The sequence below is a fragment of the Pristiophorus japonicus genome, chromosome 23 (assembly GCF_044704955.1).
Source record: "Pristiophorus japonicus isolate sPriJap1 chromosome 23, sPriJap1.hap1, whole genome shotgun sequence".
Taxonomy (NCBI): domain Eukaryota; kingdom Metazoa; phylum Chordata; class Chondrichthyes; family Pristiophoridae; genus Pristiophorus; species Pristiophorus japonicus.
The window spans coordinates 17,440,255-17,453,200 of record NC_091999.1 but is presented as its reverse complement, the minus strand read 5'-3'; the positions used below and the strand labels follow the sequence as shown (position 1 = coordinate 17,453,200).

At 51.9% G+C, this 12,946-nt stretch overlaps 1 pseudogene; it reads right to left on the bottom strand.

Annotated features, from left to right (window-relative positions):
* Window positions 1–3,560: 3,560 nt before the first annotated feature.
* Window positions 3,561–5,345, bottom strand: LOC139235410 (probable G-protein coupled receptor 139; annotated as a pseudogene).
* Window positions 5,346–12,946: the final 7,601 nt, after the last annotated feature.

Below are 12,946 nucleotides of genomic sequence, written 5' to 3'. Positions count from 1 at the left end.
CAAACCAAGAAGATATCTGTCATCGAGCGATTCGATAAAGCAATATCTGTAATTGAGGGAACTTTTAAAACAACATGTTGAATTTCTTTTCATAACAGGGATGAGGGGATTCTGTGCAGGGACTGGAGAAGCTGGCATTGATCTCATTAAAACAGAGAAGGTTAAGAAGAGATTTAATAGAGTTGTTCAAAATTATGAAGAGTTTTGAGAGATTAAATTAGGGAAACTGTTTCCACTAGCAGAAGGGTCGGTAACCAAAGCACAAAGATTTAAAGTAATTGGGAAAGGAACCACAGATGACACGAGGAAACATTATTTTACCAGGCGAGTTGCTTTGATCCGCAATGCAGAGCCTGAAAGGGTGGAGGAAGCAGAGTCAGTAGCAACGTTCAAAATTGAATTGTGTAAACACTTGAACGAATAAACGAACAGTTCTATGGCGGAATGCAAAGGTGTGGGACTAATTGAACAGCTCTTGCAAAGAGGAGGCACAAAGGATCGTAACGGCGTCCTTAGGTGTTGTATCATTCTACGTACGGGACCGTTGTCCCGCAGCAATGCTCCAATTCCCCTTGAATCATGCTGCAAGTCTCTTTACAGCAAATTATAAGAAGAAGCGTATTCGTGTCGACCAAAACACAGCGGGGTTAATGGAAGGAGTAGTTTGGAGAAGGTTCTTTCACAGAGCGAGCACAGACAAGATTGGTCAGACGACCTCCTTCAATGCTGTATTATTGTGTGATTCTATATGTCAAGCACCATCCGGAATTTTCATTTATCGTTGTTACTTTATTGTCCATGGGTTGAAATACTGGAACTTCCTACGTGACATCACATTCACCACATGGACTGCAGCGGTGCAAGGAGAAAGCCCACCAACACTTTTTCAAGGGCAGCCAGTAATGCACAATAAATTCCGGCCTTGCCATCTACGCCCATATCTCGAGAATAGATACAAACATCTAAGAGAAACAGCGGGTATAGAAGGACAATCACCAAGTTAAACATTTCTTGGTTTCTGTCATTTTTGCTTTCTTTTACTATTACCTTATTTTGTTCTCTTACGCTTCTTGTTCTTTCTCCATTTCAATCTTTCTCTCCTCTCTCACACTTTCTCTCGTTCACTCTATTTACTGATTCCAATTTCTTCTTTTGCAATATTCATAACGTTGAATGGTTAAATTGCATCCCCGAATATTTTCTTAATTTGAACAAGTGAGGTGCAGTTGGGAGGGAGGCTTGAATTACCATTCAGAAATACTACCCAGAGCAATGCTCCTCCAAAATGTGTGTAACTCCTCCTTTATTGTTACTGAGTGGCATTCTGAGTGATGCGCCAAATTCACATGAGAGGGAGGAGAGTAACTACATCGTGGCGATTCGTCAATCCTATTCAAATGCTGTTACCCAATTAAAGAATTTGGTGCCTTTTACCAGGAAAGGAATTGCATGCAATGCTTCTTTACTTTCTGTTATACCTCCCTGCCAAACAGTTGCTCACTTTACTGAGTATAGCAGCTTGCAATGGGAAATAGAATTTCAATTTTAAGGTGTTGTTGGTGACGTTGTAAGTGCGCCCATATCGTACCATCATATCATTATATTGTGGCTGGTGCAGGATCATAGAATCATAGATTGGGTTACAGCATAAATGGATACATTTCGGCCTGTGGAGCCCCTGTCCGCACTCTGCAAGAGCACCTCAGCTATTCCCACTCCCCACCTTTTCCCCATAGCCCTGCATTTTTCCGCTTTAGGTAGCTATCCAACATCCTTTTGAAAACCACCATTGAACTTGCCACCACCATCCTTTCAGGCAGTGCTTTCCAGATCATAACCACTCGCTGCATATAAAAGTTATTCCTCAAGTCGCCTTTGGTTCTTTTGCCAGTCCACTTAAATCTGTGTCCTCTTGTTCTCGAACCTTCCGCCAATGAGAAGAGTTTCACCCTGTCTTTTCTGTCCAGAACCCTCATGATTTTGAATACCTCTATCAAATGTCCTCTCAAGGTTCACTGCTCCAGAGAACAATTCCAGCTTCTCCAGTCTATGCACGTAGATGAAATCCCTCATCCCTGGAACCATTCTTCTAATTTTTCTGCACTCTCTCGAAGGCCTTCACATCCTTCCTAAAGTGTGATGCACAGCATTGGATACAACACTCCAGTTGAGCACGAACGAGCGTTTTATAGAGGATTATCTTAACTTCCATGCTTTGGTACGCTATGCCTCTATTTATGAAGCCCAGGATGGCGATTGTTATTTTAACTGCTTTCTCAACCTGCCACTCTCAACGATTTGTGAACGTGTATCCCAGGTCTCTCTGTTCATGCACGCCCTTTAGGATTGTACCCTTTAATTTATACTGCTTCTCCTCGTTCTTCCTACCAAAATGTTACACTTCACACTTTTCTGCATTGGATTTCATCTGCCACGGGTCCGCTAATTCCGCCAGCCTGCGGTCCCCTTTTGAAGTCTATCACTGTCCGCGTCAATGTTCAGCATACTTCTAAGTTTTGTGTCGTCTGTAAATTTTGCAATTGAGACATGTACACCCAAGTCCAATTCGTCAATATATATCAAGAAAAGCAACGTTCCTGATAAAGACCCCTGGGTAACACTGATACCTGAAAAACAGCTTCCAGCCAGAAACACATACCATTCATCACTAATCCCTCTTTCCTGTAATTCAGCATATTTGGTACCCATGCTGTCACTTTCCCTTTTACTCTATGGGCTTCTACTTTGCAGGCAAACGTACTAGCTGGCACTTCGACAAATGCCTTTTGTAAGTCCATGTATACCACATCAACCGCATTGTCCTCATCTACCCTCTCTGTTACCAATGTAAAAATACTCAATCAAGTTATTTAAACACCATTTACCTTTAACAACTGCATACTGGCTTCCTTTAATTAATCCATACTTGTCCAAGTGACTGTTAATTTTGTCTCTATTTTTCGCAGGATCACAGAGACTGCTGCCATGATCCACCACTCGCAATATTCCTGAGAGTTATGAATCAAGGTTATTCAGAGCGGTCTCTACAGGATAACAACTGGTTGTCACATAGTCGCATAATCCTGACTCTAACAAGGAAATAAAGAAAGTACTGGATTTATATAGCACCTTTCACAACGCGTGAACGTCTCAATGCGCTTTACAGCCAGTGAAATACTTTTTGAAAGTGTAGTCACTGTTGTAATGCAGTGAGCCGATGGTGATTCATGAGAGCTCAATAGAATGGAAAAGTATTTGCTAGCATTCGTATGATAATACTACTCTGAGGAAACAAACCGCCGGCAGTACTGAAATAAGGCCCTCTGATTAAAATATAATCTTAATTACACGCAAATCAGTTGTACGATTTCTCACACATGGATGTCAAGATATACGATATCGCGCATGTGGATGTCGAGATATTCGATTTCTCAGACTTGGATGTCGAGATGGGCCATGTTATTTGGGCTGATGGAGCTGGACAAAGCTGGTTCAGAACTGACAGGACAGGATGGCCCACTGGGTGTGATATTATGCAGAATTAACACGAAAATACATTTTTATAATTTGATTAATTTTATAAAGAGATTCATTGGATATTTCAGCGCATCCATTAACTCCTCTCTGAATTTACTCTGGATCACTGCATAAATACACGTGTTTGTGCAGGAACTCAAAAGCTGAAGACTATTTCCGGTTTCTTGGAGAATACATTTTGGGTCTTTGAAATTGGAACCTGAGAAATAATTATTCTTTGTAATTCGGACATACAAGAAATTTACAACGTACACTGTCCATAATAGGATGAATCTGCCTGAGATGGTAAAGAGTAAAACGATGGACTTTCTCCGTCTCTCCATCTCTGGGTCGCTTTGATTCTCTCCACTGCTATGGGCCCGGAGCCTCCTGCGGGCTCTGCTGGTCGCTAGAATATGTCTGACGGTCAGAGCATTGAGCAGCAATATCAGGAGAAAGGGGAGTCATGGCGTTAAAATTCTGTCAAGCCAGTCATATACTATCCATAGAGGAGAAGTATAAAATATTACTTTGATGTTACATAACCACGGGACATTGTCAGTTATGAACATAGGTCCATATGTGAGATAAGAAGGAATGTTTTTTAAACAGCTCAGGGAACCGACCATGACTATAATCAGAGCCGCATTTTTCTCAGTGCAATATTTTGTTTCAATTTCTGGCATCATATGGCCACAAATCGATCGAAGGTGAAAGCGACCGTTAACCAGACGGAACTATCCGTGGCGACATAAATTAGGATAGATGTTATAGTACAGCCTGGAGTGGTGGACAGCAGACTAAATTGAAGATAAATTCCACTGATCCGGTTTAATATCACAGCGGTGATAATGACCAGGAGATCTGCCACTGCCATGGACAGCAGGTACCAAGTGATACATCTGGAAAGACCGCACTTTCCTCGGGACAGGATCACAATTGTCACCAAGTTAGCTGCAAGAAAGAGACAGAAAAGAAATCAGTAACATTATGTATCACTCCTCCTTGATGTTTATTTATTTTGATCATATTTCAGTCTTAGATACTTCACCTCGCAATGGGAATTATTCAGTTACCTGTCGGCAGAGATTGATCTGTTAAGATTTGAATAGTGTTTGAGGAAGGGAAGCGGGAACAGCGAATGTGAAGGAGCGAGGGCGGACTGAAGCAATGAATGAGGAGCAGGACACTGAGAACAGGCCATGGAGTTTTAGGTGCAGCTTCGTGACTTAAACTGTTTATCGTTCACTGATTGTCAACCATTTACTGACGCAGAATATCCCTTCATTAAATGCATGGCTAAAATCACACGTCAATCATGCAATCATTAAATCAGTTCAGAAATTCGATCATATAGACTAATAGAGTCATAGAAGTTTACAGCACGGAAGGAGGCCATTTAAGGCCCTCGACCAACAAGAGGCTATCCAGCTTAATCACACGTTCCAGCTCTAGGTCTGTAATCCTGCAGGTTATGGCACATATGTTGCATATCCAAGTACTTTTTAAATGTGGTGAGGGGTTCTGCCTCCACCATCCTTTCAGGCAGTGAGTTCCAGACCACCACAACACTGCATGAAGAAATTCCCCTCAAATCCCCTTTAAAACTTTTAATAATTATTTTAAATTGATGTATCCTAGTTGTTGATCCCTCTGCTAATGGCAATAGACCCTTTCTATCCACTATATCTCGGCCCGTCATAACTTTATACACCTCAATGAAGTTTCCCCTCTGTTCCAAGAAAAACAAATCCAGGCTATCCAATCTGTCCTCGTGGCTAATATTCCCCACTACCGGCAACATGCTCGTAAATCTCCAGTTCAATCATCTCCTTCCTGCAATGCGGTGACCAGAACTGCACGCAATACTTCAGCTGTGGCCAAACCAGTGTTTTATACAGTTGAAGCATAAGCCCCCCCTGCTCTTGTATTTTATGCCGCGGCTAATAAATGCAAGCTTTAATTATGCCTTATTAATCACCTTATCCACCTGGCCTGTTACTTTCAGGGAATCTGTGGACCAATGGTGGAGCTTTGGAGGCGTGGCCTAATCAGTTGGAGCATTGCTGCTGTGAGAGAAGGAATTCCCTGCTGAAGCTCCTGTCTGGAAGGCCGAGAGTGAACCCTGAGACCAGCCCAGGAAGAGAAGGAGAGGGCTGGCTTACTACAATTCAAGGTCCAGAGGGAGAGGAGGAGAGCAGAAAATGTATCATTTATTGCTACTACAGAGAGTTGGAGAGAGGGGGAAAAGAACATCCTGAGAAAACACCATCCAGTGTGGAAGGAGGGAGAGCCATTTCGACAATCTTCGACAGGTGGGTGTGTTTTGGTGCATTCCCCGAAAGACTTTATTGTATCGGTGGGGGGAGGAAAGAAAACATTTCGAGGGCCGGAACATCGCGGCGGGTGTGTGTGTGTGGAAGTGTGTGTGGGGGTCTTGCTTACAGCTAGGCCCCACACACCACTGAATCACACCTCCCTCATTGCCTAGCCTGGGATAGCTGGAGCTACCTGGCTGAAGTAGTACTAATTACCCTATTAAACATCGTTGGGAGTGTGTGCCTGGGTGGCTCCAGCTAACCCAGGTGATGACATCTTCTCCCCCCACCCGAAGACCATTCTACAAAGACTGTGTTTTTTGCCATCTGGGGAGTGTACCCCAAGAAACACCCACCCATCACTGTGAGGGGAGACCTGCCCTCGCAGCTACCCTCTTTCATACCCCCCTCGCTCTTTCTCTCTCTCTCTCTGTCTCTCCCCTCTCTCTGTGAGAGCCCTTTGCTCCTAATTATAAAACAATTAAGACAACTGAGCAGAGAGAGCAAGGCCCCTCCCCATTCGGGAACTAGGGGAGAGGTGTGACTCTTTTAGAGCTCCCTCTGCTCAAAACACCAACGAGGCCAATTAAAGACTATTAAGGCCTGTGACTTTGGGGTGGGTGTAGCCCTTAAAGGGACCCCGTGATGGCGACCCCATCCACGCTGGTGGCAGGGCCAGCTAGGACATATGCGCAGGCGGCGTCCACATCCACGGTGCCTCCTGCGCCTCCTGCGCCTCCTGCTGCCCTGCCACCATTCATTCTGATAACAAAAAAACACGGGGTCAAGAGCTACACTCACCCCACAATGAGCATTGAAGAGTGCGTGCGGGCGATGGCTGGGGTAGTCGGCCCCTCGGCCATTGTCACAGCCTCCAAGATGTCTGGGAAGGCCGTGTTCTTCATGGGGTCAGAGCGGGCGGTGTCCCTGGCCCTCGAAAAGGGGCTCACGGTGGGCGGGACGTTCCTGCCGGTGGACCCTCTCGAGGCCACCGCGCAGAGGGTCATCATATCAAAAGTCCCGCCCTTTGTTCTCGCTCAGCTCCTCCTCCCTCACCTACACCAACTGGGGGAGGTAAGGTCGGGGACCAACCCCATACCGCTCGGCCTCAGGGAGAGCAGCCTGCGCCACGTTTTCTCCTTCCGCCGCCAGCTCTTTGTCCGGCTGGCGCGGGAGGAGACGACGGAGGGCAATTTTAATGTGGTGCATGAGGGGACAGCCTACCGCGTCTTTTGGACGTCGGACGGCGTGCGGTGCCATGCCTGCAGCGAGGTGGGGCACGTTCGCAAGAACTGTTCCGCCTCCAAAGCCGCCAAACCACCGAAGGCGGCCAAGGCTGGCGCCGCCGCCACCACTCCCCCTAGTAGCGTCCGCGTGCCGGGAGCTGTGGGTGCGCGGTCATCGTCGGGGGCCTTTGTTTTCAATGCCTCCAGCGGGGGGAGAGGGAGAGCGTCCGATCGGAAAGAAGGTGCGGAGGAAGGCAAAACATCTCGAGGCGGGTCCCCTCAGTGCGCCAGACAGCTTGAACACCGCGCTCAGCCCAACCCTGACATCGGCGAGCGCGGGGTGCCCTGAGCCCATGCCCAAGCCCTTCACCAGTATCACAGAGGGGCTCGGGCGCGGGCAAGAAAAGAAAAAGGAGGGTGGTGGAGCGGGAGGCCTCGGCAGACATGGAGGTCTCCCTGCCTCCGCGCTCACCCAGGAACAAAAGGAGGCGCCGCTCCAATGAGGCGGAGGGGGAACAACATCCCTCCGTGGAGGAGTCGGTGCCTGCCGCGTGTCCCGCGTCCCCCACGAGCGCCTCCAAACTGCGCCGTAGGCAGGAGGAATCTGTCCCCGGGGAGGGTGAGAGAGTCGAGGCTGCCCAGCCTCTGCCTCCCGGGGATGGCGTGGAAGATCTGCCTGTCGTGGGGGGCGTGGGGCCAGCGGTGGATTTCATTGCCGCCGGGTCGAGCGTCCCGGGGACTGAGGTGGGCGGGGCCGAAAATGCCGAACCTGAGCCCGCCCAGCCAATATCCAACTTCCCCCGGGACTTGCTCGACTCGGCGGAAATACACAGTATCAACAATTTTTATGAATCTGTACACGCTGGGCCGGGGGGTGGCGGCGGGGAGGGGGAAGAACAACAACCCTCGCCCCCGACTTTGAAGCTGGGGTACTTGGAGGACCTGGAACATTACTTTGGCCAGGTCTCTCCGTGTTCCCCGGTTCCTGGGGAGGGGGAGGATCCCCTTCCGCTGTCACTTCCTGACCCAGCACCACTTTTAACAGAGCCCAGTGGAGACTCCTCTGTCGACGATCCTGGGGGTGGGATCGGAGCAGAGCCAGGGCCGGATGGAGCGGCCGGGCCGTTTGCCGTACCTCGTGCGGTCCACGGGCCGGCTGCTAGCGGTGACCACCCGGAGGGGGACGGGGACTCGGTGGAGGACGCGGGTGTAGATCTCGAGTCCATCGCCAGTGAGGCGGTGGATCTCCTCGTGCCCGCCGCTGAGTCCCCCCTCATTCCCGTAGAGGAACTCCGGGACTTTTTGGCCCAGAGCCAGGGTCGCCGCGACCAAGCCCATCTGGCCCGGGAAAGATGGTCCGAGCCGGGATTGCTCATCGCTTCCGTCCGCATCGCCACTAAAACCATGGCCGCGTGCGTGCCCTTATCAAAGGCGCAAGGCCTTGAGCTGCGCCGGCTCAAAAAGTTCCTCGCTGGGCTGCTGAAGGAGTAAAGGTCAACAAAGGACTCCACTCACCCCCCCCACAATAGGTTAGGTAGAGGTTGCATTATGCTTTTGTCATGAAGATAACCATAGCCAGCCTCAACATCAATGGCAGCAGAGGGGCACACCGTTGATTTAACAATTTTTCGCTCCTGCGTGAGGGGAAATATGCGGTGTGCTTCCTGCAAGAAACACACACCGTTCCAGGAGACGAAGCCACGTGGCTCCTGGAATGGCAAGGAGAGGTCCGCATGAGCCACCTCACTACCACTTCTTGTCGGGTGGCCATCTTGTTGGCCCCGCATTTTCAGCCGGAGATCTTGGTGGTCGAGGAGCCCGTGTCCGGCCGCTTGCTGCACGTCACGGTTCGCCTGGGGGACGTGCCGCTCTATCTCGTGAACGTGTACGCCCCTCAGCCCGGACCGCAGCAGACGCGCTTCTTCGAAGAGGTGTCCGCTCTTCTTGGCTCCGTCGACGTCGGTGACTGCATTGTCCTCGGGGGGGATTTTAACTGCACCCTCTCGGCGAGGGACCACTCCGGTGCCCCGCAGAGCATGACGGCGATGGAGAAGTTGTGGGACCTGGTCGGGTCCTTCGACTTGGTGGACGTCTGGCGAAATCTCCATCCCGACTCCAGCACCTTTACTTGGGTGAGGCCTAGAGTGGGATGGTCCAGAGTCGACCGCCTTTACGTGTCTCGGGCGTACGTTTCCTGCGTCCCGGCGGCCTCCATGCGACCGGTGCTGTGTTCGGACCAACACTTGGTGTGGGCGGAGCTCGCTTCGTTCCACACGAGGACGGGGTCCACGTACTGGCATTTTAACAACCAGCTGCTGGAGGACGTGCGGTTCCAGGACTCGTTCCGTCGTTTCTGGGCCGACTGTAGGAGGAAGCAGGGGGGCTTCCCCTCCTTGAGGCTGTGGTGGGACGTGGGCAAGGCTCATATACGCGTCTTCTGTCAAGAGTACGCAAGGGGGTCGACCTAGAGGCGGGCGGCCAGGGTCGGGCGCCTAGAAAAAAAGGTGCTCGACCTGGAGTCCCGTCTCGGTCAAGTCGTTGAGGACCCGGACTGCCGATGGTGTACGAAGTGAAGAAGGCCGCGCTGAAGGACGTGCAGCTCGTCGGGTCCCGAGGCGCGTTCGTGAGGTCGCGGATCCGGTTCCTGCGGGATCTGGACCGTGGCTCCCCCTTCTTCTACTCTCTGGAAAAAAAGCAGAGTGTCCGTCAGCAGCTCTTGACGCTGCTGGCCGACGACGGCTCTCTCGTCTCGGATCCGGAGGGCGTCAACAACACGGCCCGTGAATATTATGGGGCTCTGCTTTCTCCGGATCCGTCCAGCGATGAAGCGCGTAGAGTTTTGTGGGAGGACCTGCCGAAGGTCAGCCCGGAGGGCGCCGAAAATCTGGAAGCTCCGCTAAGCTTGGCGGAGCTGACCGGCGCCCTCGCCCGTCTCTCGAGGAGAAAAGCCCCGGGGCTGGACGGGCTGACCGTGGAGTTCCACAGGGCATTCTGGGACGTCCTGGGGGGCGACTATGCGCGGGTCCTGGGGGAAAGTCTGGCGACCGGGGAGATGCCCCTCTCTTGGCGCAGGGCAGTCATCGTCCTGCTGCCGAAGAAGGGCGATCTCCGCCTCCTTAAGAACTTGCGCCCAGTCTCCCTCCTCAGCACGGACTACAAAATCTTCGCCAGGGCGATGTCTGCTCGCCTTGGTGCCGTGCTGGACCTCATGATCCACCCCGACCAGTCCTACACGGTATCTGGCCGGACAATTCACGATAATATCCATCTGGTCCGGGACCTCATCCATCATTCCCAGGAGGCTGGTCTGTCGGTCGCCTTCCTATCTCTCGACCAAGATAAGGCGTTCGACAGGGTGGATCACGACTACCTGTTCGGGACTCTGCGCGCTTTCGGGTTTGGCACGCATTTCGTCGCCCGGATCCGACTTTTGCACGCCGCTGCAGAGTGTCTGATAAAGGTAAACGGGTTCTTGACGGCGCCCCTTGGCTTTGGGAGAGGGATGCGCCAGGGATGCCCCATGTCCTGCCATTTATATGCCATCAGCGTGGAGCCTTTCCTGCGCCTCCTGCGGACGAGGTTGACGGGACTGGCTCTGCAAGGGCCGGGCGTGGAGGTCGTCCTCTCGGCTTACGCCGATGACGTGCTCCTCGCGGTAGAGGATCCCGCTGACCTGCGGAGGATGCGTGAGTGCCGGGAGATTTACTCGGCCGCATCCTCCGCCAGCATCAACTGGGGGAAATGTTCCGGACTCCTGGTTGGTCAGTGGCGGGTGGACTCCCTGCCGGAGGAGCTCAGGCCTTTTGCCTGGAGCACGACCCATCTCCTCTATCTGGGAGTCTACCTTAGCCCCGACGAGGAATCCTGGCCAGCGAACTGGCAAGAGCTGGAGGCCAAGTTCGCCGCTCGCCTAGGGTGCTGGACAGTACTGCTCCGAGTGCTGTCCTACAGGGGTCGAGCGCTAGTCATGTTGTGGTACCGGCTGGCCACTTTGACCCCTCCCCCTGCGTTTGTCACCAAGATACAGAAGAAGCTGGTGGATTTCTTCTGGAACAACAGGAAGCACTGTGTCTCTGCCGCGGTCTTGATTCTCCTGCTTGGGGAGGGCGGTCAGTCGTTGGTGTGCGTCAGCACGCAGCTCGCGACTTTCCGTCTTCAGACCCTGCAGAGATACCTTTTCGTCGAGCCCCCTCCTAGGTGGCGTGCTCTGGCGACGTATTTCTTCCGCCAGCAGCACGGCCTCAACTACGACACGCAGCTCCTGTTTGTGAGCTTGGGGGGCGTCAGGACCGCCTTCCAGGAGATGCCTGTCTTTTACAAGGAACTCACCACGGTCTGGAACAAAGTCTCCACCAAGCGCAGCTCTCCACCGGCTGGAGTGGCGGCCGTCCTGCAGGAGCCGCTGCTCGGGAATCCGTATCTCCACGACCGAGGTTTTTGGTGGCGGTCGGACGAGAGAGCTGTGGCTGGTGAGGTGACCAGGGTTAGGAACCTGCTCGATGGCGAAGGAGCGGGCTGGATGGCGCCAGACATGCTGGCGTGGCGCCTAAATTCCACCAACGTCCGCCACGCGGCCAATGCCATTGAGTCGCTAAAAACAGCTCTGGACCCTGACTCCATTAGATGCATCGAGGAGGCTCAAGCACGTGGGGAGATCCCGTCCGAACTGACCCACGTCCGGACGGAATTCCTCATCGGCGCCAAACCCTGGAACCTCCCTCGGGAGCCGGCGCCTCACAACTTGAGCCGCCTCGAGGAAATCCCCTCCGAGCCTTTCAGTTCCGTGCGGAGGGGTTTCCTGTACGGGCTGCTCCTGCACACTCTCAACTTTGCCATCCTCGTCTGCCATCCGGACACGCCATGGCGTACCATCTTGCCGTCCGGAGGAGGCGGGGGTCACCAATAGAGGGCACTCGACGCGGGAGTCCTTCCAGTATTTATCGGGGATTTGGCATGGAGGGTGGTGCACGGAGCAGTCCCGTGCAATAAATTTTTAAACCAGTTCACGGGCTCGCAGTCCGCCTGCAATTTCTGCGGTCTGGAAGAGTCCGTGTTCCATGTTTTTATGGAATGCGCGAGGTTGCAGCCCCTTTTTTATTATTTAAAGGGGCTGCTCCTGAAATTCTGGCTGCACTTCAGTCCCACACTCCTGATCCTTGGACACCCTGTGCGGAGGGGAGCGGGTAGGTCCGAGGGCCTCCTCGTAGGACTGCTCCTGGGCACGGCCAAGGGTGCCATCAGCCGGTCCAGGCAGTGGGCGGTCGAGGGGGTCGTACAACCTGACTGCCTGCCTCTCTTCCGCGCATACATCCGTGCCAGGGTGTCCTTGGAGATGGAGCATGCGATGTCCACCGGTACGCTCGTGGCCTTCCACGAGAGGTGGGCGCCGGAGGGAATGGAGTGCATCGTCACGCCCGGCAACCAAATTTTAATTTGATTTTATATTTTAAAGTTTAATTTGTTTCAATTGCCGGTGTTTTTAGTGTCCCCCTCCCCTTTTATAGGGGGCACTTGGAGAAAAAAAAATAAGATTTTAGTGCCCAAAAAAAAACTTACGAAAAAAAAAGTGCCTTGGAAATGTTGGTGCGCCGCCCAGATCGGGGGGACACGATTTACTGATTTCATGTGTTAATTTTCTCCCAAAAAAAGAGTTCTGTGGACATGCACTCCAACGTCTCTTTGTCCCTCTACACTTCTCAGTTTACCATTTAATGTGTATTCCCTTTCCTTGTCAGCCTTCCCCAAATGCATTACCTCACAAACCTCTGGATTAAATTCAATTTGCCACTGTTCTGCCCACCTGACCCGTTGATAGACATTTTCCTGCTGTCCGCACCTTTATTCTTCATTATCAACTACACAGCTGATTTTCGTATCGTTTCAACG